Source organism: Ovis aries, chromosome 6 (assembly GCF_016772045.2).
Source record: "Ovis aries strain OAR_USU_Benz2616 breed Rambouillet chromosome 6, ARS-UI_Ramb_v3.0, whole genome shotgun sequence".
Classification (NCBI taxonomy): Eukaryota; Metazoa; Chordata; class Mammalia; order Artiodactyla; family Bovidae; genus Ovis; species Ovis aries.
In genome coordinates this window covers 72954691-72977517 of record NC_056059.1, presented here as the reverse complement: position 1 = coordinate 72977517, position 22827 = coordinate 72954691, and the positions used below count along the sequence as shown (strand labels likewise).

The 22827-nt window shown below is 38.8% G+C and overlaps 1 protein-coding gene across 1 annotated transcript in view; it reads right to left on the bottom strand.

The window, feature by feature from the left end:
• Positions 1–22827, bottom strand: part of LOC101111099 (RE1-silencing transcription factor-like) — a 122580-nt gene that overhangs the window by 97342 nt on the left and 2411 nt on the right. Inside the window, exons 2-5 of the mRNA XM_060417148.1 lie at positions 11626–11737; positions 10475–10589; positions 9057–9157; positions 5321–7756 (exon numbers count right to left, since the gene is read on the bottom strand). The gene's annotated coding sequence lies outside the window, so the exon portion shown is untranslated. The remainder of the gene's footprint in view (positions 1–5320; positions 7757–9056; positions 9158–10474; positions 10590–11625; positions 11738–22827) is intronic.

The window sequence follows — 22827 nt, the reverse complement described above, 5'->3', positions numbered from 1 at the left end:
CTTAAATTGAAGAAAGTAGGGAAAACCGCTAGACCATTCAGGTGTGACCTAAATCAAATCCCTTATGGTTATACAGTGGACATGAGAAATAGATTTAAGGGACTAGATCTGATAGATAGAGTGCCTGATAAACTATGGACAGTGGTTCGTGACACTGTACAGGAGACAGGGATCAAGACCATCCTCATGGAAAAGAAATGCAAAAAAGCAAAATGACTATCTGGGGAGGCCTTACAAATAGCTGTGAAAAGAAGAGAAGCAAAAAGCAAAGGAGAAAAGGAAAGATATAAGCATCTGAATGCAGAGTTTCAAAGAATAGCAAGGAAAGACAAGAAAGCCTTCCTCAGTGATCAATGCAAAGAAATAGAGGAAAACAACAGAATGGGAAAGACTAGAGATCTCTTCAAGAAAATTAGAGATACCAAGGGAACATTTCATGCAAAGATGGGCTCAATAAAGGACAGAAATGGTATGGACCTAACAGAAGCAGAAGATATTAAGAAGAGGTGGCAAGAATACACAGAAGAACCATACAAAAAAGATCTTCACAACCCAGATAATCACGATGGTGTGATCACTCACCTAGAGCCAGACATCCTGGAATGTGAAGTCAAGTGGGCCTTAGGAAGCATCACTATGAACAAAGCTAGTGGAGGTGATAGAATTCCAGTTGAGCTATTTCAAATCCTGAAAGATGATGCTGTGAAAGTGCTGCATTCAATATGCCAGCAAATTTGGAAAACTCAGCAGTGGCCACAGGACTGGAAAAGGTCAGTTTTCATTCCAATCCCAAAGAAAGGCAATGCCAAAGAATGCTCAAACTACCGCACAATTGCACTCACCTCACATGCTAGTAAAGTAATGCTCAAAATTCTCCAAGCCAGGCTTCAGCAATATGCAAACCATGAACTTCCAGATGTTCAAGCTGGTTTTAGAAAAGGCAGAAGAACCAGAGATCAAATTGCCAACATCTGCTGGATCATGGAGAAAGCAATAGAGTTCCAGAAAAACATCTGTTTCTGCTTTATTGACTATGCCAAAGCCTTTGACTGTGTGGATCACAATAAAACTGTGGAAAATTCTGAGAGATGGGAATACCTGCCTCTTGAGAAATCTGTATGCAGGTCAGGAAGCAACAGTTAGAACTGGACATGGAACAACAGACTGGTTCCAAATAGGAAAAGGAGTACGTCAAGGCTGTATATTGTCACCCTACTTATTTAACTTCTATGCAGAGTACATCATGAGAAACGCTGGGCTGGAAGAAGCACAAGCTGGAATCAAGATTGTTGGGAGAAATATCAATAACCTCAGATATGTAGATGATACCACCCATATGGCAGAAAGCGAAGAGGAACTAAAGAGCCTCTTGATGAAAGTGAAAGAGGAGAGTGAAAAAGTTGGCTTAAAGCTCAACATTCAGAAAACAAAGATCATGGCATCTGGTCCCATCGCTTCATGGGAAATAGATGGGGAAACAGTGGATACAGTGTCAGACTTCATTTTTTGGGCTCCAAAATCAATGAAGATGGTGATTGCAGCCATGAAATGAAAAGACACTCCTTGGAAGGAAAGTTATGACCAACTAGATAGTATATTCAAAAGCAGAGACATTACTTTGCCAACAAAGGTCTGTCTAGTCAAGGCTATGGTTTTTCCAGTAGTCATGTATGGATGTGAGAGTTGGACTGTGAAGAAGGCTGAGTGCCGAAGAATTGATGCTTTTGAACTGTGGTATTGGAGAAGACGCTTGAAAGTCCCTTGGACTGCAAGGAGACCCAAGCAGTCCATTCTAAAGGAGATCAGCCCTGGGATTTCTTTGGAGGGAATGATGCTAAAGCTGAAACTCCAGTACTTTGGCCACCTCATGCGAAGAGTTGATTCACTGGAAGACTCTGATGCTGGGAAGGAGTGGTGGCAGGAGGAGAAGGGGACGACAGAGAATGAGATGGCTGGATGGCATCTCGGACTCAATGGACATTAGTTTGAGTGAACTCCAGGAGTTGGTGATGGACAGGGAGGCCTGGTGTGCTACAATCATGGGGTCACAAAGAGTTGGACACGACTGAGCGACTGAACTGAACTGACCACACTGTTCTCCATAGTGGCTGTACTAGTTTGCATTCCCACCAACAGTGTAAGAGGGTTCCCTTTCCTCCACACTCTCTCCATCATTTTTTGTTTGTAGACTTTTTGATAGCAGCCATTCTGACTGGCACGAGATGGTACCTCATTGTGGTCTTGATTTGCATTTCTCTGATAATGAGTGATGTTGAGCATTTTTTTCATGTGTTTATTAGCCATCTGTATGTCTTCTTTGAAGAAATGTCTGTTTAGTTCTTAGGCCCATTTTTTTATTGGGTTGTTTATTTTTCTGGAGTTGAGCTGCAGGAGCTAGCTGCTTGTATATTTTTGAGATTGTCAGTTGCTTTGTTTGCTATTATTTTCTCCCATTCTGAAGGCTGTCTTTCACCTTGCTTATAGTTTCTTCGTTGTGCAAAAGATTTTAAGTTTAATTAGGTCCCATTAGTTTATTTTTGTTTTTATTTCCATTACTCTGGGAGGTGAGTGATAGAGGATCCTGCTGTGATTTATGTCAGAGAGTGTTTTGCCTATGTTTTCCTCTAGGAGTTTTATTGTTTCTGATCAGACCATGAATTACTTATTGCAAAATTCACACTTAAATTGAAGAAAGTAGGGAAAACCACTAGACCATTCAGGTATGATCTAAATCAAATCCCTTATGATTATGCAGTGGAAGTGACAAATAGATTCAAGGGATTAGATCTGATAGAGTACCTGAAGAACTATGGAAGGAGGTTTCTAACATTGTATAGGAGGCAGTGATCAAAACCATCACCAAGAAGAAATGCAAAAAGGCAAAATGGTTGTCTGAGGAGGCCTTACAAATATTTGAGAAAGCAAGAGAAGTGAAAGGCAAAGGAAAAAAGGAAAGATATATCCATCTGAATAGAGTTCCAAAGAAAAGCAAGGAGAGACAAGAAAGCTTTCCTAAGTGACTGATGCAAAGAAATAGAGGAAAACAATAGAATGGGAAAGACTAGAGATCTCTGCAAGAAAATTAGAAGGGAACATTTCATGCAAAGATGGGCACAATAAAGGACAGAAATGGTATGAACCTAACAGAAGCAGAAGATATTAAGAAGAAGTGGCAAGAATACACAGAACTATACAAAAAGATCTTAATGACCCAGATAACCACAGTGGTGTGATCACTCACCTAGAGCCAGACATCCTGGAGTGCGAAGTCAGGTGGGCATTAGGAAGAATCACTACAAAAGAAGCTAGTGGAGGTTATGGAATTCTAGTCGAGCTATTTCAAATCCTAAAAGATGATGCTGTGAAACTGCTGCACTCAATATGCCAGCAAATTTGGAAAACTCAGCAGTGGCTAAAGGACTGGAAAAGGTCAGTTTTCATTCCAATCCCAAAGAAAGGCAATGCCAAAGAATGCTCAAATTACTACACAATTGCACTCATCTCACATGCTAGCAAAGTAACGCTCAAAATTCTCCAAGCTAGGCTTCAACAGTACATGAACCGAGAACTTCCAGATGTTCAAGCTGGATTTAGAAAAGGCAGAGGAATCAGCAATCTAATTGCCAATATGTGCTGGATCCTAGAAAAAGCAAGAGAATTCCAGAAAAACATCTACTTCTGTTTCATTGACTACATAAAGCCTTTGACTGTGTGGTTCACAACAAACTGTGGAAAATTCCTCAAGATATTGGAATACCAGACCATCTTTTCTGCCTCTTGAGAAATCTGTATGCAGGTCAAGAAGCAACAGCTAGAACTGGACATGGAACAACTGAGTGGTTCCAAATTGGGAAAGGAGTATGTCGATGCTGTATATTGTCACCCTGCTTATTTAACTTATATGCAAAGTACATCATGCAAAATACTGGACTGGATGAAGAATAGCTGGGATCAAGATTGCAGGAGAAATATCAATAACCTCAGATATGCAGATGACACCACCCTTATGGCAGAAAGCGAAGAGGAACTAAAGAGCCTCTTGATGAAAGTGAAAGAGGAGAGTGAAAAAGCTGGCTTAAAACTCAACAATGCAAACAACTGAGATCATGGTATCCAATCCCATCACTTCGTGGCAAATAGATGGGGAAACAATGGGAACAGTGACAGACTTTATTTTCTTGGACTCTAAAATCACTGCAGATGGTGACTGCAGCCATGAAATTAAAAGATGCTTGCTCCTTGGAAGAAAAGCTATGACCAACCTAAACAGCATATTAAAAGGCAGAGACATTACTTTACAGAGAGGTCCATATAGTTAAAGCTGTGGTTTTTCCAGTAGTCATGTATGAATGTGAGAGTTAGACCATACAGAAAGCTGAGCGCCGAAGAATTGATGCTTTTGAACTGTGGTACTGGAGAAGACTCGAGAGTCCCGTGGACTGCAAGGAGATCTAACTAGTCAAATCTAAAGGAAATCGGTACTGAATATTCACTGGAAGGATTAATGCTGAAGCTGAAGTTCCAATAGTTTGGCCACCTGATGCAAAGAACTGACTCATTGGAAAAGACTCTGATGCTGGGAAAGATTTAAGGTAGGAGGAGAAGGGGACAAGAGAAGGTGAGATGGTTGGATGGCATCACTGACTCAATGGACATGAGTTTGAGCAAACTCTGGAAGTTGGTGATGGACAGGGAAGGCTGGCATGCTGCAGTCCATGGGGTCGCAGATTTGGACATGACTTAGTGACTGAACTGACTGATTGTACTCTTTTAGTAAACTAGAGACTATCAATACTGATACCACAAGTTAGTGTCATCTGTTTACAAGATTACTTATCTATCAGCACCTATATCCATACTATGCATATGAGATAAAGCACTGTAGATACAATATGAATTACTAATTCTAGACATTACAAATGAAAAGACAACATGAAGAACACATTCACATTTATATATTATATATTCACAGATATAAAGACTCATGCACTGATAATGAAGCAGCAGCAATATGACTACTTTATGGTAAGCTTAGTGTAATTGATATAATTGCTTCACAGTGGCCTAGCTTAGACACAGTGAATGAATCCTTATAAAACTTTTATGGTATACAGTATTGCAGTCATACTCATAATACAGTATTGGAAACACTGTTAAACATTAAAAAAAAAAATCCACCTACCTATGACAACAGGCTGATATACAGGTTCTCCAATTGGAAGGGAGAGAAACGCATACTATATGATAATGTAATTCTTTGAAAGCAAATTTATGAAGCAGTAGGAAAACTAACACATTATTAGTATTAAATGCCACTTACCTTATTCCTATATAAGGCAGGCTATCACTTCAACACAAGTCTTGCACGTGATGTTCTATATGGTGAATCCTTAGGTGACGATGATAGCGACGACACATCTCATACAGTTCTTGCAGTAGTTATTAGACTTTCACACGAGAACTCACAAACATACATAACAGATAGGTTGATTACCTGTAGGACATGATGACTATCTACTGTTCACTAGGTGGAAGTGGATCATCACAAAGGTCTTTATCCTAGGTGTCTCTGATTCATATTGACTAGGCTGAGGAGGAGTGAGGAGGGATTGGTTTTGCTGTCCCAGGTATGGGAGGGGAAGCAGGAGAGGCAGGTACACTGGGTTTAACTTGATGGAAATACACCCTGATTTCTGACTTTTTTGCTTTTTTATTTTTCTATAAATGTTTCTATAAAGTATGAATCCTTCTTCCACTGTGCTTTAGTTCTAGCACCAGTAGCATAGAAAGGTCCATGCTGTAAAAGAAGTCAAAAGCAGTTTTTAATGATGAGAACTCTCTTCCTAGTTAGTCTAATGTCAGTTTGTTTCCTGGCACTGCTGCTTCCTTCTTCCGTGTCTTTCTCCTCATCATGTGGCACTGGTTCGGAAGCACTCTGTCCAAGTCATCTCTTGCTAATTCCTCTTGTATCGTGCCTATTAGCTCTTGAATTTCTCTAAGATCCCTATCTTGAAACCCTTCACCCCCAGCTTTTTTGCCATTATCCAAAATGTCCTTCATGATTTCCTTGACTGGTTCTGTTGCATATCCTGTGAAGTCATACACAACATCTGGACACAGTTTTCTCCAGCAAGAATTTATTGCTTTGGGCTTGATGGTCTTCACAGCTTTTCCTATGATGATGGCATCTTCAATCGTGTAAGTCCTTCCAGACTTCCATGATCTTTCCATGGAGTTCTCTCCCATAGCATTGATAATCCTTTACATAGAGTACTACGTGTAATGAGCCATAATGGTCCCTATGACTTCCTGATCATAGGAATGAATTAGAGATGTATTTGGAGGCAGCAAGACCACTTCAATACCTTCAGTGTTGAATTCATGGGGTTCTGCATGGCCGGGGTACTGTCCAATAAAAATAAACCTTTAAAAGGCAGTTCTTTACTTGCTATGTAATTACTGACTTCCAGGACAAAGCATCAGTAGAACCAATCTAAGAAAAGGGTTCTCATTATCCAGGCTTCCTTGTTGCAGTACAACCAAAACACTGGCAGCAAGTATTTTATCTTTTCCCTTCAAGGCTTGTGGGTCAGCAGCTTTATAGGTAAAGTGAAGTCGCTCAGTTGTGTCCAACTCTTTGCGAACTCATGGACTGTAGCCTACCACGTTCCTCCGTCCATGGGATTTTCCAGGCAAGAGTACTGGAGTGGGTTGCCATTTCCTTCTCCAGAGGATCTTCCTGACCCAGGGATCTTATAGATAAGGGCAGTCCTTATCCTAAACCCCACTGCATTTGTGCATAACAGGAGAGTTAGCCTATCCCTTCCTGAATTAAAACTAGTATTCGCTTCCCTTCCTTACTGGTAAATGTCCTTTGTGGCACTTCCCCCCGACCCCCCTCCACCGAGAAGAGGGCTCTTTTTGTCTACATTAAAAACCTGTTTAGCCTGTTATTTTTCCTCCTCAATGATTTTCTTAATGGTGCCTGGGAACTTATCTGCTGCTTCTTGGTCAGCAGAAGCTGCTGCTCCTGTTATCTTGACATGTTTTAAGTCAAACCCCTTTCTAAAATGATCAAATCAACCCTTGGTGGCATTAAGATCCTTCACTTTCCATTTAAGTCATCATATAATAATGACTGCTTTTTCTCAAATCATATTAGTAGATATGCTTTTCTTATAGTAATTCTACACCCACATAAAAGCTGCATTTTTGATATAAGATAAAAAGTTATTTCAAAAAAGGTACATTTGCATGCATGCTGGCATAGGTGTAATGATGTTTTCACATATTTCCTTTCTTTTTCTTTGTTTACAATGGTCTTTATGCTGGATTCATCTATCTTGAAATGGCTGGCAACTGCAGCTGCAGACCTCAATCTACAGTACATATCAAGCAATTCAGCTCTTCCTTGAAATGTCATGACTTTTCTCTGCTTCATGGGAGCATTTCTAGAATCACTAGTGGCACTTCATATTGGTCTCATGGTGTTATTCAAGGTTTACAGTGTCGCATTAAACACAAAGAAAAATATACAAGAACTGCAAGAGATCACTTTTTACTGTGATATGCAATTTACTGGAAAGATGAAGTGCTCACGTGGAAATGATTAGTGTCTCATGGCATTTAAAGCAGATATCCCCAGAGGAAGAAATGGCAGCCCACTCCAGTATTCTTGCCTGAAGAATCCCATGGACAGAGGAGCCTCCTGGGGTGCAGTCCATGGGTTGCAAAAGAGTTGAACATGACTTAGCAACTAAACAGCAACAAAAAACAAAACACACTTGAGCTTACCACAATATTAAAAGATTAATTATAATAGTACATGACATTTAATTTTATGCAGTTATGATTTAATATTGCATCTTTACATGTTTACATTTTACTTGATGGTAAGTGGCTCATGTACTGTCTATAAGTCGTTGCACTCCTTTTGGTAAATTTTACCTTCTTATAATAGATTACTGTATATTTTATGGTAGAAAATGATCAAATAAACTAGTATCTAAATATATCTTATACATTCATGACATATCTTTCTAATTTTTTCAATATTTCTAGGTTACATGGCTAGTCTGTGATGTTTTTCAAATGGTTCCAAATCTCCAGATAATTTTCTAATCTGTTTATTGAGAATAATCCACATATGGGATTTCCCTGGCAGTCCAATGATTAAGACCATGCTGCCACTGCAGGGGGCACAGGTTCAATCCCTGGTCAGATCTCATATGCCACGTGGTGTAGCAAAAAAAAAAAAAAAAAAAAAATCCACATATAAGTGAAACCATGTAATTTAAACCTGTGTTGCTTAAGGGTCAACAGTATATGACAATTTCTTATTTTGCCTCTTTGAAAATTATACGTACTTTACTCTGTAATCTTTCAACAGTCAGCCCTATATCACTCTGCCTTGATCAGGCTTTCCCAGTTATAAGCCTATAACTTAACTCCCAGTCACAATCACCTATCAGACAAATGGTCTACAGTCAAGCTGTCTAACAGAGCAGTCACTAGCCATAGGTCATCACTGGGCACCTGAAATATGGCCATTCTGAAATGAATTATGTTGTTGGTATAAACTCTACACTGGACTTCAAAGATATATCACATACACACAAAATATATAAAATCTCAATAATTTTTACATTGATTATATGTTGAAATTTGGATTATCATGTCAAATAAAAATATTATTAAAATTATTTTCTTCTTTTTTTTTTTAGTTTTTTATTTTTAAAATTTTTAAATCTTTAATTCTTACATGCGTTCCCAAACATGAACCCCCCTCCCACCTCCCTCCCCACAACTAAAATTATTTTCATCTATCTCTTTTTTAGTTTAGTATGGCTAACTAGAAAAATTTTAATTGCTTATATAACTTATACTTTATTTCTACTAGGAAGCACTAGAAAATATATTCCATGAAAATATGCAATAGAGGACATAATAATTATTAAGAGCATTTCAGATTCTGAAGTATCTGTATATCAAGATGGGCTTCCCAGGTGGTACTAGTGGTAAAGAACCTGCCTGCCAAAGCAGGAGACAAGAGATACCAGTTCGATCCCTGGATCGGGAAGATTTCCTGGAAGAGAGCATGGCAATCCACTCCAGTATTCTTGCCAGAAGAATTCCATGGATAGAGGAGGCTGGAGGGCTAAAAGTCCATAGGGTTGCAAAGAGTCAGACACGACTGAAGCGACTTAGCACGAATGCATGCATACATAAAGATACAAGTCAAAAAGGAAACAAATAAGAATTTCCAGTGAATTATTTATATCTAATATATAATCTTGGAAGTCAACTAAGAAATGAACTGCCGGTTAGTTGGAAAATAGAAAAATAGCATTTTTCCACAATAGTACTTTAAAAAAGTAAAATCACATCTGGACACTTTTATTTAAAAAAGATCAGGTTTATTAGGAAAAGACTTGGATTAGTAAGTGTAAAAACAACAGTAAATCATAAAAGCTTGAGCAAAAACATCAAATTCTCCCAGAGTCCAAAGTCAAGAAACAGAAAATGTGCTACATTCTTAGCCCCCTTTCTATCCATAGAAAACAACCTAAGATGAAACACTGGGAGCCAAAACAGCATGAGTGGCATTCTCAAATGCCTGCTTTGAATCCTTAGAGAACTCAGAATAGAACGTAGAATATTATATTACAATAGAGCTAACAGAATATAACTGTTGTCTTAACAGGAAGAAATAAAGTGAGCTGTGTTCTCCTTGAAGACTAAACAGTATCATGTGCTCCAAAGGAAATATATGAGTTTCAGTAGGTCTAGAAAGGACTACTGACAGGAAAGTCTATCCGAAACCAGCAAAATGAGGACCTCTGGTTGTCAGAAAATATGAAGGAGGAGAAAAGTACTAGACTCATGAAAAATAAACACAATATTCCTACTCAGAGTCTCCTAACGCTCTTCAACAGGAGATTAACGAGCCCAGTCCAAGGACACAGGGTCCATTTAGAGGTTCAACAAACACTCGCTGTCAGACACTACGTGTCAGGCACCATGCTCAGAGCTGAAAATACAAAGTCCTATTAAGACACATTCTCTGCCTCCGAGAAGTGAATAGTATAGTGAGTGAAGTAGGCATATATACCAATAATTACCATCTGGTGTACACATTCTGTCAGAAATTATTTAAGGAAAAGATGTCATATACAGTCACAGAGATAGGTCTAAATCAGGGGCTCAGAGAATAGCCTGCAAGCCAAATCTGCCACCTACTGTTGTAAATAAAGTTTAATTGGTTTCTGTATTGTCTATGGCTGCTTTTCACTACAATGGCAGGGCTGAATACACAACAGATACTGTAAGGTGAACAAAGACTAAAATATTTAATATCTGACCCTTCACAGAAAATATCTGCCAATCTCTGATCTAAATCAAACTGGGGGGTCAGGTAAAGTATACTGAAGAAGACGAGTCAATACTAAAGTTTTGCAGAATTAGTGAGATTTACCTGAAAAAAGTAATAAGCACCCCTCTTCCTATTACCCATTTTTGAGGAGGCATGGGAAATAGGTTGCACAAGCATTCCAGGTTGAAGGAGTTTGTCCATGGAAAGGTAAAGAGGCCTAAAACAATATGAAGAACTTAATTTTACCCTAGAGAACACAGAACAGCTGAAGGCAGTTCTCTTCAGAAATACACACATTAACAGTAAGTTCTCGGTCATAAAAACACAGCCAATGTTGGTTATCAGGCTTTCTCTTATCCCTGCAAGTGAAGCATGCTGCTCCTAAACTTCAAGCTATGAAAACACTCAGGTCAAAACTCAGGGTCTATCATCCACTGGAGCATGACCTGGAGCAGCCAAATCTCAATTCTCTGCTTTGCCACATAGACAGAAGACCAGCTCTGGCTAAAGTGTGTTACAGTTTCTCTCTAAACCCATTTTCACCAAAACAGACTCCAAGATGCATATTTGAGAGAATCAAAAGCCTGAGCCCTATCCCTCAATACAGCATGCTAAAAGAAAAAGCCCTATTTTGGAAAGGAATAGAACTCATATTCTATTTTAATGATTAAAAAAAATTCACCCTAATCCCAGGGTACTTTAACAGCTATCTAAACATGAGAAAATCTAGAGGTGTATCATATTTCATGAATGAATCTCTGGAATAAGACAAAGGGGAAATCATAGAATGCTAATTCATTTTTCTCTGTTTCTCTCTCTTTTTAAAAAAGTTTTTGGTTAAGCTGTGCTGCATGCAGGGTCTTAGTTCCTTGACCAGGGATTGAACCTGCGCCCTCTGTAGATTCTTAACCACTGGATTACCAGAGAAGTTCCTCATTCCTTTTTTAAAAATATTGTTGTCAGCTTTACACAAAGATTCTCAAAAGAATTTTTTACTTTAAAATATAATTTGAGTTCTAAAATATAATTTAATAACAAATTACATGTCAAAAATTTAGATGCATATATCTCAAGCAATAAAGCAAGCAATATCTTATAATTAAATTTAGCTCAAAATATCACTTAAACTTTTAACTACATTTTACAGTTCAAAGGAAACCAGTTTAAGAAAGATACAAATACAAAGATAATTTTCACTAGTCTTATGCTGTGTTTGGAAATCCCACAGATCTTAGTTAATTAAAGACTCTTACTTAAGACACAGTGATGTCCATCCGATACCATAATTTCCACAGAGTGTTCATATGCTGTTCAAGATGTTTATGTATTCCAGTTCAGCAGCCATTAACAAAAGTCTTGATTTCACTAAAATGTAAAACCAAAGCATTTTTTACTTAGTAACTTTATAATAAGCTATAACTAAAGATTAACAATAAATTTTTTTTTGCATCTATACATACACAGCCACAGGGAGAAGAGATTTCCTCACAGTGGCAGCTGTTCAGTTCCTCCACTGTAAAATAAAGTTACTACTTTTGTGCAAAGTTTTATTCAGTTCAGTTCAGTTCAGTTCAGTTGCTCAATTGTGTCTCACTCATTGTGACCCCATGGACCACAACACGCCAGGCCTCCCTGTCCATCACCAACTCCTGGAGTTTACCCAAACTCATGTCCATTGAGTCGGTGATGTCATACAACCATCTCACCCTCTGTTGTCCTCTTCTCTTCCTGTTCTCAATCTTTCCCAGCATCAGGGACCTTTCAAATGAGTCAGCTCTTCACATCAGGCCAAAATACTGGAGTTTCAACTTCAACATCCACAACTGGGTACTGTTTTTGCTTTGGCTCCATCCCTTCATTCTTTCTCGAGTTATTTCTCCACTGATCTCCAGTAGCATATTGGGCACCTACTGACCTGGGGAGTTCCTCTTTTGGTATCCTATCATTTTGCCTTTTCATACTGTTCATGGGGTTCTCAAGGCAAGAATACTGAAGTGGCTTGCCATTCCCTTCTCCAGTGGACCACAGAGAGGAGGCAGCATCGGCCATTTGCTTGGGCCAGAGAACAAGAGGTGTGTATGAGGAGCTGGGAAGGCCTGAGAGGGATGGACAGGTCTGAGCGCCTCAGGTGCCAACAAGACTCATTTTCTTAGGCTTCCTGAGGCTGCTTCTAACCCCCTAGGGACCTACTCCCAGCTCTAACCCCAGGTGTTCTCATCCCCTCCCCCAGGCAGGTGAAGGGCCTGGCCTCACCCTCTCTGCTGCCCTAGGTCCCCTACAGAGATGGGAATACCAGACCACCTAACCTGCCTCTTGAGAAATCTGTATGCAGGTCAGGAAGCAACAGTTAGAACTGGACATGGAACAACAGGCTGGTTCCAAATAGGAAAAGGAGTACATCAAGGCTGTATATTGTCACCCTGCTTATTTAACTTCTATGCAGAGTACATCATGAGAAATGCTGGACTGGAAGAAGCAAAGGCTGGAATCAAGATTGCCGGGAGAAATATCAATCACCTCAGATATGCAGATGACACCACCCTTATGGAAGAAAGTGAAGAGGAACTAAAAAGCCTCTTGATGAAAGTGAAAGAGGAGAGTGAGAAAGTTGGCTTAAAGCTCAACATTCAGAAAACGAAGATCACAGCATCCGGTCCCATCACTTCATGGGAAATAGATGGGGAAACAGTGGAAACAGTGTCAGACTTTATTTTGGGGGGCTCCAAAATCACTGCAGATGGTGATTGCAGCCATGAAATTAAAAGACACTTACTCCTTGGAAGAAAAGTTGTGACCAACCTAGATAGTATATTCAAAAGCAGAGACATTACTTAGCCGACTAAGGTCCGTCTAGTCAAGGCCATGGTTTTTCCAGTGGTCATGTATGGATGTGAGAGTTGGACTGTGAAGAAGGCTGAGCGCCGAAGAATTCATGCTTTTGAACTGTGGTGTTGGAGAAGACTCTTGAGAGTCCCTTGGACTGCAAGGAGATCCAACCAGTCCATTCTGAAGGAGATCAACCCTGGGATTTCTTTGGAAGGAATGATGCTAAAGCTGAAGCTCCAGTACTTTGGCCACCTCATGCGAAGAGTTGACTCATTGGAAAAGATTCTGATGCTGGGAGGGCTTGGGGGCAGGAGCAGAAGGGGACGACAGAGGATGAGATGGCTGGATGGCATCACTGACTTGATGTACATGAGTATGAGTGAACTCCGGGAGATGGTGATGGACAGGGAGGCCTGGTGTGCTACAATCATGGGGTCGCAAAGAGTCGGACATGACTGAGCGACTGAACTGAACTGAACTGAACTGAACTTCAACATCAGTCCTTCCAATGAACACCCAGGACTGATCTCCTCTAGGATGGACAGGTTGGATCTCCTTGCAGTCCAAGGGACTCTCAAGAGTCTTCTCCAACACCACAGTTCAATAGCATCAATTCTTTCGTGCTCAGCTTTCTTTATGGTCTAACTCTCACATTCATACATAACTACTGGAAAAACCACAGCTTTGACCATATGGACCTTTCTGTAAAGCAATGTTTCTGCTTTTTAATATGCTATCTAGGTTGGTCATAGCTTTTCTTCCAAGGAGCAAGCATCTTTTAATTTTACGGCTGCATTCACCATCTGCAGTGCTTTTGGAGTCCAAGAAAATAAAGTCTGTCACTGTTTCCATTGTTTTCCCATCTAGTTGCATGAAGTGATGGGACTAGATGTCATGATCTTAGTTTTCTGAATGTTGAGCTTTAAGCCCACTTTTTCATTCTCCTCTTTCACTTTCATCAGGAGCTCTAGTTCTTCTTCACTTTCTGCCATAAGGGTGGTTTCATCTGAATATCTGAGGTTACTGATATTTCTCCCAGCAATCTTGATTCCAGCTTGTGCTTCATCCAGCCCAGCTTTGAGTCTAGATAAATATGCATTTTCTCATCAATATTTTCCACTGATGAATATCAATTACGCCTTAGACAAAGATCATCAATGGAAAAGACTGATAAGGAAATGCATATTTATCTAGACTCAATAAAACTTTCCACAAAGATAGTAACTTTACAGTGGAAGAACCTAATAGCTGCCACTGTGAAGTTAACATTACCAATGATGGGACATAATGACATCATGTGACTCCTGATATGATGTCCTGGGAAGCACACAATATGACCTCTAGATTTGTTCTGCCAAGAAATGGTATAAATTGTATATAATCAGAAAGAAATTTTAGAAAAATCCAAATTGAAGATAGTCTACAAAAAAAAAGTCTATCCTTTCCCAAAATTTCAGTGTTTCAAAACATTCAAGATAAAAACAAAGGAAGATTTTTTTTTTTTTGCATTTATGTGTGTTGCTCAGTCATCTCAGGACTGTTTGGAACCCCATGTATCCCACCAGGCTCCTCTGTCCATGGACTTTCCAAGGCAAGAATACTGCAGTGGGTTGCCATTTTCTACTCCAGGGGATCTTCCTGACCCAGAGATCCAATCCTGTCTCCTGCACTGGCAGGCAGATTCTACTGTGCCACCTGGGAAGTCCTTTTGCATTTATAATATTCTCTTAAGAGTTTATTATAAACTAGTGTCACTAGTTTATAAGTCTCTGTAAGGACTATACCTTACAGAAAAAAGGCAAGGAGTTGAAGAGAACCAAGATGAGTGTAGGCAGCGACAGAGAAGGCAGTGGCACTCCACTCCAGTACTCTTGCCAGGAGAATGCCATGGACAGAGGAGCCTGGTGGGCTGCAGTCCATGGGGTCGCTAAGAGTAGGACACGAATGAACGACTTCACTTTCACTTTTCACTTTCATGCATTGGAGAAGGAAATGGCAACCCACTCCAGCGTTCTTGCCTGGAGAATCCCAGGGACGGGGGAGCCTAGTGGGCTGCCATCTGTGGGGTCGCACAGAGCCAGATACAACTGAAGTGATTTAGCAGCAGCATCAAGATGAGTGTAGGGCCTTGGTGGGAGCATTCATGGGTAGGTGGGCCTCTAAGGGAAACCAGACAATCCAGTAAGACTCCTCGAACAGCTTAACGAACAAACAGGTGTGGTAACGTGGCCCTAGGGAATCAGGCCCACTCCTCTGCGGAGATACTTCCACATCTCTAGACATGATCCACACTATCCTGTGTAGATATATTTAGAATCCTTTTTGGCAAACACATAGACTGTGTTGCCATTTTCTCTTGAGCAATCACAACCTACATGGACAATAAGAGTCATAGCCATAAAATCCACAAGGTCCTTGAAGTAGAAAGAACAGTGAAAGCTGCATCTTAATTTAATGTCATCACATAGGCCCCCTGAAACATCAACTATTGAACTTTATAAACTCCATTTTGCAAAACTGCTCCACAGAAACATACAACTAACCAAATTTCTAGTGCATAGTATATGCAGTTGAATAAAACCTTGTTATGTAAATTCAGCTGTCACCCTCCTAAATAATTCAAATGCCATTTTCAGATTAATCTATATAAAGGCTTATACTTTAATTTCAACTTTCATAATATAAATCTAATACTAATTGTATAATTTTTTTTTTAACATAAGGCTACTATACTTTTCTGATCCATTAAGAATGAAAGCGCCATCAGGATCCAAGGGGCATCCATTTAATTCACAAGGATCATGATCTATTAAGCCATTGAATAGGCAGTATATTGAATACAACATAACTGGAGTTTTACCGTGAAAGTGTTCTGATGCTGCACCTGAAGTTGTTCTTTACCTTCTTTAATGACTATTTCTATAATATCAACATGAAGAGGACCAGAAAATAAAAGTAGATCACAAACTAATAGTAAGGTAATTGCTAAAACTCTCAACTGACTAAAATTACATTTTTTATTTTATTTTGGTATCAGCTGCTGAAATAACTCTTTCTTACATGAGATTTCTTAACCTGGCTTCATGAGGCATCACTGGTGAAGTAGCACCATCTCTTTCCCGATGGGTAGGTTTGGAGAGGTAAATTTACTCAAACTTCAGCAAACATCTTGGCTTAAAATTAAACCAAAGAACATAAAGAAGGCAAATAATATTTTTCCATAAAAGCTTGGATGATTCCATTTAAACCAAAATTGACATTTTAAGTAGAAGATGGTATATAAATTGGCTAAATTAATCCACTTTGCTAATATGGATACTCTTCAGAGTTAAAAGCCATATTCCATAGACATTAAGTTTTATAATTCATCACTTTCTTAAAACAGAGGCAAAAATAGAATTAATATACCACAAGTAAATAAAAACTATACATATGCCAGGACTTTGCTGGTAGTCCATCCCCTGCAATCCAGGGGATGTCGGTTCAAAGCCTGGTTGGGGAACTAGGACCCCACATGCTACGGAGCAACTAAGCCCCCACACTGCAACTACTGAGCCCGTCTGCTGCAACTAGAGAGTCCATGCACCACAGCAAAAGATAATGCATGATGAAACGAAAATCCCAAGTGCTGCAACGAGGACTTGATGCAGTCAAATAAATAAACAAATAGTTTTTAAAATAAATAAATAAAGACTGTTATAAGAGACAATGATGGATGCTACATAATAATCAAGGGATCAATCCAAGGAGACATTACAATTATAAATATGAACCCCATGGGCTGTAGCCTGCCAGGCTCCTTTGTCCATGGGATTTCCCAGGCAAGAATATTGAAGTGTGTTGCCATTTCCTTCTCCAGGGGATCTTCCCAACCCAGGGATTGAACCTAGGTGTCCTGTACTGCAGGAGGATTCCTTACTGACTAAGCCACCAGGTCTCAGCTTTCTAAATATATATGCACCCAACATAAAAGCACCTCAACATAGAAAGCAAATCCTAACAGTCATAAAAGCTGAAATCAACAGTAATACAATAATAGTGGGGGGCTTTTAACAATCCCTTTACATCAATGGACAGAAAATCAATAAGGAAACAAAGGTCTTAATAGACATATTAGACCACCGGGTTTAGTTGATATTTATAGTACATTACATCTGAAAGCAGCACAATACACATTCTTCTCAAGTGCACATGGAACATTCTCCAGGATAGATCACAAGTTGGGCCACTAGGGCAGCCTAAGTAAATTTAAGAAAACTGAAATAATATCAAGCATCTTCTCTGACCACAATGCTATGAGATTAAAAGTCAACTACAAGAAAAAACTGTAAAAAACACAAACTTATGGAGACCAAACCATATGTTACTAAACAATCAATGTATCACTGAACAAATCAAAGAAGAAATAAAATTAAAATGAATGAAAATTAAAACACAAGGATCCAAAACCCATGGGATACAGCAAAGACAGTTCTAAAAGGGAAGTTTATAGTAACACAGTCTTGTTGTTGAACACAATCTTGTTGTTGTCGTTCAGTCACTCAGTTGTGTCCTACTTTGCAACCCCATGGACTCCAGCGTGCCAGGCTTCGCTGTCCATCATCATCTCCCAGAGCTTGCTCAAACCCATATTCATTCAGTCAGTGATGCCATCCAACTATCTCAACCTCTGTCGTCCCCTTCCCTTCCTACTTTCAATCTTTCCCAGCATCAGGGTCTTCTCCAATGAGTCAGTTCTTCACATCAGGTGGCCATAGTATTAGAGCTTCAGCTCCAGCATCAGTCCTTCCAATGAATATTCAGGGTTGATTTCCTTTATGATTGACTGGCTTGATCTCCTTGCAGTCCAAGAGACTCTCAAGAGTCTTCTCCAACACCACAGCTCAAAAGCATCAATTCTTTGGTGTTCAGCCTTCTTTATGGTCCAACTCTCACATCCCATTAATGACTACTGAAAAAACCATAGCTTTGACTATATGGACCTTTGTCAGCAAAGTAACGTCTCTGCTTTTAATACAATCTTAACTTCAGGATATAGGGAAAATTTCAAATAAAGAACCTAACCTTACACCTAAAGTCACTAGAGAAAGAACAAACAAAACCCAAACTTAGTAGAAGGAAAGAAATCACAAAGATCAGAGCAGAAACTCAATTTTATGTCACAGCCTGGATGGGAATGGAGTTTGGGGAAAATGGATAAATGTATATGTATGGCTGAGTCCCTTCACTGTTCACCTGAATCTATCACAACATTGTTAATATGCTATACTCTAATACAAAATAAAATGTTTCTTTTTAAAAGATCAGAGCAGAAATAAATGAAATAGAGACAAAAAATAGCAAAAATCAACAAAACTAAAATCCAGTTTTTTGAAAAGATAAAGGAAACTGATAAACTTATTGCCAGATTCATCAAGAAAAAAGGAAGAGGACTCAAATCAAAAAAATTAGAAATGAAAAAGGGGAAGTTACAAGGGACACCACATAAATATAAAGGATCATAAGAGATTACTACAAGCAACTATAAGCCAATAAAATGGGCAACTTTGGATACATGAGCAATTTCTTAGAAAGGTACAATCTTCTGAGACTGAACCAGGAAGAAATAAAAAATATGAATACACCATCACAAGTACTGTAATTGAAACTGTAATTTTAAAACTTCCAACAAACAAAAGTCCAGGAACATATGGCTTCACAGGTGAATTCTACCAAACATTTAGAGAATAGTTAACACCTATCCTTCTGAAACTATTCCAAAATATTTCAGAGGAAGGAACACTCCAAACTGATTCTATGAGGCCACCATCTACTTGATACCAAAATCAGAGAAAGATACCACACACACACACAAAAATTACAAGCCAATATAACTGATGAACATAGAAAATCCTAAACAAAATACTAGTAAACCAAATCCAACAATATATTAAAAGGATCATACACCATGATTAAGTGGGATTTATCCCAGGGATGTAAGGATTTTTCAATATCCACAAATCAATCAGTGTGATTCACCACATTATAAGTTGAAGAAGATTAACAACAACCAAATGATCATCTCAACAGATGTAGAAAAAGCTTTTGACAAAATTCAACACCCATTTATGGTGATAACCCCCCAGAAGTGGGCTTAGAGGGAAACTACCTCAACATAACAAAGGTTGTAAATGACAAACCTATAGCTAACATCATACTGAACGGTGAAAAACTGAAAGCATTTCTTCTATGATCAGAAACAAGACAAGGATGTCCACTCTTGCCACTTTTATTGAACACAGTTTTAGAAGTCCTAGCCACAGCAATCAGAGTAGAGAAAGAAATAAAAGGAATCCAAATTGGAAAAGAAAAACTGTTACTGTTTGCAGATGATTCTATACATAGAAAATCCTACAGATACTACCAGAAAACTACTAGAGCTCATCAATGAATCTGGTAACATTGTAGGATACAAAATTCATACACAGAAATCTCTTGCTTTTCTATACACTAACAACAAAAGATCAGAAAGAGAAACTCAAGAAACAATCCCATTTACCATCACATCAAAAAGAGTAAAACAAAGGAATAAACGTATCTAAGAAGGCAAAAGATTTACATCCCCCAAACTATAAAACATGACAAAAGAAATGGAAGATGACACAAATATTTCCAATCCAAGAAAATCCCTGTTCTTGGATTGGAACTTCCCAAGGATATTTACAGATTCAATGAAATCTCTATCACATTACCAATGGCATTTTTCAGAAAATTAGAAAAAAATTTTAAATTTGTATGGAAACACACACACACACACACACACACACACACACACACACACACACACACACACACAAATAAACCAGATGAGTCAAAGCAATCATGAGAAAGAAAAAATGGAGCTGGAGGAGTCCGGCTCCCTGACTTCAGACTATACTACAAAGCCACAATAATCAAAACAGTATGGTACTGGCACAAAAATAGAAACAGAACAGGAAAGAAAGCCTGCTGGGCATATAAAAGCTATGTTTACACTACACCATAGTCTGCTAAGCATTATGTCTAAAAAAAAAAAATGTAGGGGCTTCCCTGGTGGCTCAGTGGTAAAGAATCTGCCTGCCAACACAGGAGATGTGGGTTCAATTCCTGATCTGGGAAGATCCCACATGACATGCAGCAACTAAACCTGTGCACCACAACTACAGAGCCTGTGTTCTAGAGCCCAGGGGCTGCAACTACTGAGCCCCCACGCTGCCACTCACATACCCTAGAGCCCATGCTCTGTAACAACAGAAGCCACTACAATGAGACTACAAAGCCACTAAATACCACTAGACAGTAGTCCTTGCTCTGTGCAACTAGAGAAAAGCCTGTACAGCAATGAAGACCCAGCACAGCAAAAAATAAATAAAATTTTAAAAATAAAAATCAATGTACTCACCTTAATTTTAAAATACATTTTTTGTGAAAAAATGCTAATCATTATCTGACCCTTCAGCCACTCACAGTAGTAACATCAAAGATCACTGATCAGAGATCACCATAAAAAACATAATAATGAAAAAGTCTGAAATATTGCAAGAATTGACAAAATGTGACACAGAAACATGAAGTGAACAAATGCAGTCTAATAAATGGCATCAATAGACTTGCTCAATGCAGGGTTGTCATAAAGCTAAATCTATAAAGAATGTAATATTGTGAAGCACATAAAGAGGAGCAAAATTTTTAAAAGCATGCCTATAAATACTTGTCAGCCCAAGGTAAATTCAAATTTTCCTTCCTGGAACTTTCCTTTCTGGAACCTTCTTCCCAAATATTCTCCATCCAAAGTTAGTTAAATCTCCAGATGCTGAACCCACCCATATGGAGGGCCGACTGTACTTAGAAGTCATCCACTAATACATGGTAACCGAAGCTACAGAGAGTGAATGAAGTCATCCAGGAATAATGCGAACAGCAGAAAAGAATGAGAAAAAAAGTCACACAGGTGAGAATTAAGTGAGAGGGATGTAGCAGATGGAAGGAAGGAGTTTTCACGGAAAAGTCATCAACAGTGTTGACTACCAAAGGGTTTACATAAGGTTTTAAAAACGTCCATTTGATTTATCAATCATTTATCATTTTCTTAAAATACTTAAAGAAAAAGGAAATATTCAACATGTTTTCCCAAGGACAAGAGAGAGCTAATATTTCACATAAAAAGAAGCCAGTTGAAAAACAAGTGTCTGATGAGAGCATATCTAATAATGATATCAAAGGACACAAGCAGGAATTTAATGAAGACTCAATGCTAGAGCAAATGTGATCACCGATCTAACGTTAACTGTTTTTCCACAGGATTATTATACATTGCTAATGAGAATATTAATTAACACAATCAACTACAGTGGTCGCTTGGAATCATTTAGCAAAATGTTAATAATTTGTGTAACAAGTGTCCATTTTCTAACCTGAAATTTTATACCTAAAAATTTATCCTACAGAATATACTTGTATTGAACAAAATGATATGTACAAGATTACTCATTACAGCACTGTCTGAAGCAGAAAAAGACTGGAAATAACCCAACTATACATCAAGACACAACTTTATAGTCCATCAATACAAACTACGTATCTGTGAAAAAAAATTAGGATATTCTCTATGTACTGATATGAAACTCTTTTGGATATAGATATATAAAGCAAAAACTAAAAGTACAGAAAAGTGTGAAGTCACTTTTGGTCTGTAAAAGCAGGAAAAATAGAATATTATTTGTATTTCCTTGAATACAAATGAAGCATCTGGAGAGCTAAGAATCTAGAGCAGCGGTTACCTACAGAGAAACAGATGGTGAACAGAACAGGATGGTGGAAAAGAATAAGATCTTACAGTTAACATTTTCATGGTTTATGAACCACGAGGCTATATGACCAACTCAAAAATTGAGCTAAAAAAGTTTCAATTTTGAAAACTGAGCTAAAAAACAGTTTCAACTTTGAATGTAATGATTTCTAGACTCAAGATTAAAAGGTGACAGAAATAAATAGTAGAGTTAAGCTTCTTCTATTTCCCATCACTTCATGGGAAATAGATGGGGAAACAGTGGAAACAGAGGCAGACTTTAACCCACTCCAGTATTCTTGCCTGGAGAATCCCATGAACGGAGGAGCCTGGTGGGCTACAGTCCATGGGGTTGCAAAGAGTTGGACACCACTGAGCGACTTAACTTAAAATCACTGCAGATGGTGACTGCAGCCATGAAATTAAAAGACACTTACTCCTTGGAAGGAAAGTTATGACCAACCTAGATAGCATATTCAAAAGCAGAGATATTACTTTGCCAACAAAGGTCCATCTAGTCAAAGCTATGGTTTTCCCAGTGGTCATGTATGGATGTGAGAGTTGGACTGTGAAGAAAGCTGAGCACCGAAGAACTGATGCTTTTGAACTGTGATGTTGGAGAATACTCTTGAGAGTCCCTTGGACTGCAACCAGTCCATTCTGAAGATCAGCCCTGGGTGTTCTTTGGAATTAATGATGCTAAAGCTGAAACTCCAATACTTTGGCCACATCATGCAAAGAGTTGACTCATTGGAAAAAGACTCTGATAGCTGGGAGGGATTGGGGGCAAGAGGAGAAGGGGACGACAGAGGATGAGATGGCT